The sequence below is a fragment of the Monodon monoceros genome, unplaced genomic scaffold (genome assembly GCF_005190385.1).
Source record: "Monodon monoceros isolate NGI ecotype Baffin Bay Population unplaced genomic scaffold, NGI_Narwhal_1 Super_Scaffold_5, whole genome shotgun sequence".
NCBI lineage: Eukaryota > Metazoa > Chordata > Mammalia > Artiodactyla > Monodontidae > Monodon > Monodon monoceros.
The window spans coordinates 33916070-33920587 of NW_021703782.1; positions in this window are offsets into that span (position 1 = coordinate 33916070).

The following is a 4518-nucleotide window of genomic DNA, read 5'->3' on the forward strand; positions in this document are numbered from 1 at the left end:
ACCATTCATCACCATACAAAGTTACAATTTTTTTTCCTTTTTAAAGTCCTTTCTTTATTCTGATTTCCTTAGTTTTTACTTAATGTCCCTTTTCTGTTCCAGGACCCCATCCAGAATACCACATTACTTTTAGTCATCATGTCTCTTTAGGCTTCTCTTGACTGTGACAGCTTCTCAGATTTTCCTTATTTTGGATAATCTTGACAGTTTTAAGGAGTACTGGCCAGGTGCTTTGTAGACTGTCCTTCAATATGGGTTTGTCTCATGTTTTTTTCATGGATAGGCTCGGTTTATGGGTTTTGGGGAGAAAGACCACAGAGGTAAAGTGCTAGTTTCATCATATATCCAAGGTACATACTGTGAACATGACTCATCACTGTTGATGTTGACCTTGATCACCTGGCTGAGGTAGCATTTGCCAGATTTCTCTGTATTGTGAAGTTACTCTCCCCCCACCCCCGCCACCTTTTTCCATCCTGTATGCTTCAGAAGGAAGTCGTATTCATCTTGATATCATCAGCATGAAGGCATGGTCTGGCACAGAGTAGTGTTTGTTGAACTTAACTGGTTCCCTGTTATTTTGTGAGTCTCACTAAAGTCCTGACAGATAATTTTCTATTTTATCAATATGAAATAAAAACCTTAGTGAATTTGAGTAACTTCCCGAAAGTCACACATTAAGTGGTCAAATTGGAATTTGAGCCCAGTCTTTCTGAATGCAAAGCCTGTGGTCTTTACCATTCTGGCTTCACAGAGACTTGTATTTACTTTGGCCATCTTCCCTAAGTACTTGTAATACAAAAGTGTCTATAGATAATGTGGTTAGATCCTTGGTTATATGGAACTTTCATTCTTCTATAATTCATCTTTTCAATTTAAAGTTGTACTTTAGACTTCTTAGCCTCGAAAAGGGGAGACGTCTGTGCCCTGTATTGCTTGATCCAATTCCAATGGAATGTCTTCTTTTTAATTCCCTACAGAATTGTGGAGGGTGGGTTGCAGCAGGGCCATACTGGGAAAATGGATACCAGTTAGGATGCTATTACAGTAGTATGGGACTGGCTATATAATTTGTAAGACTCAGTGCAAAATGAAAACATAGAGTCCCTTGTCAAAAATTATTGAGATGGGAATTCCCTGGCAGTCCAGTGATTAGGTCTTGGTGCTCTCACTGCCAGGGCCCGGGTTCAGTCCCTGGTTGGGGAACTAAGATCCCGGAAGCCGTGCAGCACAGCCAAAAAAAAGATTATTGAGGAATTCGAGACAGTGACAGCAGAGCATTAAACCTAGCATGGGGCTCTTCTAAGCGTGAGACCCTGTGTGACTGCACATCACACGGCCATGAATCTGGCCTTGCCGTAGAAGCAGTAGGCAAAGAGGGCCAATATTAAAGTTGTGGAAGTAGGATTGGAGAATAGTGGTAACGCAAGATATTAAAGAGGTATACCTACAGGGATTGTTGATGATTAGATGTGATAGGTGAGTGGGTGGATAAAATATGGAATGTAAAGTTTCTGATGGGGTAATACTATTCACTGATACAGGAAATCAGAGGACCAGATTAGCTCTGAGGGGAAAATAATGAGTTCAGTTTTAAACATATTAACCGAGTGTGGATATTCAGGCAACACTTGGATATACAAGTATTCATAGAAAAAGAGCAGGAGGATACAATCAGAACTGATAGTACTTACTTATCTCTGATGTTGAGGACCAGGGTGGAGGGTGGCCACTGGGTGGGGACTTTAACCTTTTTTTTTTTTTTTTTTGCGGTATGCGGGCTTCTCACTGTTGTGGCCTCTCCCGTTGCGGAGCACAGGCTCTGGATGCGCAGGCTCAGCGGCCATGGCTCACGGGCCTAGCCGCTCCGTGGCATGTGGGATCTTCCCAGACCGGGACACGAACCTGTGTCCCCTGCATTGGCAGGCGGACTCTCAACCACTGCGCCACCAGGGAAGCCCGACTTTAACCTTTTAAAAAAAGTATCCATGTATTTCTTGTATAACTGAGAAATAATATTTTTATTCATGAAAATCAAGTCACAAAGTATTATTGTGTTTGTAAGAGAAATGGATTGAATCTGAAAGCAAAAGTTTGCAAAAGTTTATACTAGTAAAAAGAGAGGCATTTATGAAAGAAATAGATTTGCAGCTGCATATTTTCTGTTGCCAGTAATACCATACACATGATTCAAAATAGACTGTTAGTTTACTATTCTTTAATTTTTTTGTTGAGCACTCACAATCTATTGGTTGCTTTACAGGGTGTATAATTTTAAAAATTTACATAAAATTTTACTCTTAAGTTGTATCTCTGTATGATCTTAGGAAAATCACCAAGCTACTCTGAGTATAGTTTCTTTATTGGTAGAGACGAAACTAACTTTACTGGGAATGTGAGAATTAAATAGGAAAGTTCTTTGTAAACTCTAAATTTTGTAAATTCATACCCTTTAGCTCTGCAGCCTTCTTAGTGAGCCTCCCATCTCCTTCCCAGTTTCATCTCCAGCAGCCTACCTTCTCAACTCGTTTTCTCACCACCTCCTGAACATCCCTTGTACTTTTCTGCTTCCTTAACTTTGGTCTCATTCATTTGTGTAATCAACAAGTGTGTATTGAGCATCTCACCCCCCTTGAGGCTTTGTTTAAATATCACCTTCTCAATGAAGCCTACAATGTCTACCCTATTCAAAATCACAATCTGCTCTTCCTCTTTAGCACTCCCAATCCCCCTTAACTTTTTTATATAACTTCACACTCATGACATAACAAATTACTTACCTATTGTCTCTTCCCACTATACCCTCTTCCCAATAGAAGTAAAATTTCATTTAGATAGAGATTTTTGTCTGTTTTGTTTTATGATGTATCCCAGGCATATAGAACACTGCCTGGTACAGAGTAGGTACTCACTACAAGTTTATGGAATGAGTGAATGAATGAATATGCATTGTGCCAGACTTTAAGCCAGGCACCAGGTAGATAGTTGTGAAGAAGCAGAGATGGTTCCTGCCCTCATGGAACATCCAGCCTAGCACTGTAGTGGTTTTTCTGCCTGCTTGTGCTGCCCTCCTGCAGGAAATGTCAGTGACTAATTGCTGAGTTCAGAGTAGCCTTTCTGCTCAGCAGTGAGCAATTTTCAGATAATTTTGCTTTTAAGTCTTAAAAAAAATTCTGATAGAAAGGAAGGGGGGGGGAATAGCAATGCATTTTCTTTAGTCATTCTAAGTTAAAAGTCAACAATTTTCCCCAATGCAAGGCAGAACAGTATCCTCTTTAAAGCGCTGGGCCTTATAGATTGTTGAAAGAGGTCATGGAGTGTAGCTAGTTTACTTTTTCGTTCTTTCTTTCTTTTTAACCTGAAGAAAGATGGTTGTAATTTTTCATGCCATTGAAAATGAAAAGATGTGCAGTAAACATGTTTATTGCTGTCTTTTTGTAAATTGTGAAATGCTTCATCCATGAGATCTTGACCTATTTCTTCAGGTCCTCTATATGCAGTTGGTCAATATGAGTTTTTATATTGCTAGAACTCTTTTTTAAGAAAAGAGGGGAAAAAAGAGCTCAAATTGAGTGTATTTAAAAATAATCTGCTCACCCAGCACACATAAAACAATGTGTCAGCAGCTATTCTTTCTCTCACTCTGTTCTCATACAGGCAACTGCACAATCCATGGACCGTCCAAGGCTGGGGGGCATACCTGCAAGATGGAATAAAGAATTAAGGAATAACACTGCTGCACAGGTATGGAACTGAACTAAATGATTTTTGATATCCCTTCCACATGGAGACTATTGATCTTGATAACTTAAACTCCCAAATCCTGTTTGTCCTCATTTATTTGAATAAAATCCAGTTGATAACATTTTGTGTATATATGTCTTCTAAATAACTATTTTACTTCTTCACCTCACTTTGCTATCAAATATATTCTAACTTAAGTTTGATATTCCACCTTAATTTCTTTCTCTGCATGTAAATTCTGATGTAGATATGAATTATTTTTGCCCATGATCTTTTTGTCAGAAAAAAATAGATGAAATGAAACTCTTGTGGAAGTAGCCTCAATCTATTGTAAAAAATTTCTGTGGTGTTCCATGAACCCATGATATGATGTAAAAAATTTACTCTGCCAGATTTTTATTATTGTCTTGCACTAGATAACAACTTAACTTTGTTTAACAATTGCCTCTCCCATTGCGGAGCACAGGCTCCGGACGCGCAGGCTCAGCGGCCATGGCTCACGGGCCCAGCCGCTCCATGGCATGTGGGATCTTGCCGGTCCAGGGCACGAACCCATGTCCCCAGCATCGGCAGGCGGACTCTCAACCACTGCGCCACCAGGGAAGCCCTCCTCTAATGCTTTTGACTGATTTATAAGCCCTCTTGTGTGCTAACATCACCCTGTAGATACACTTCTATCATAGCATTTATGTAAATGTATATAATGTATTATAAACATTGATGCCAATGTCTTCTTTTAGAAAGTGTTCATAGACATTTCCAAGGATACAAGAA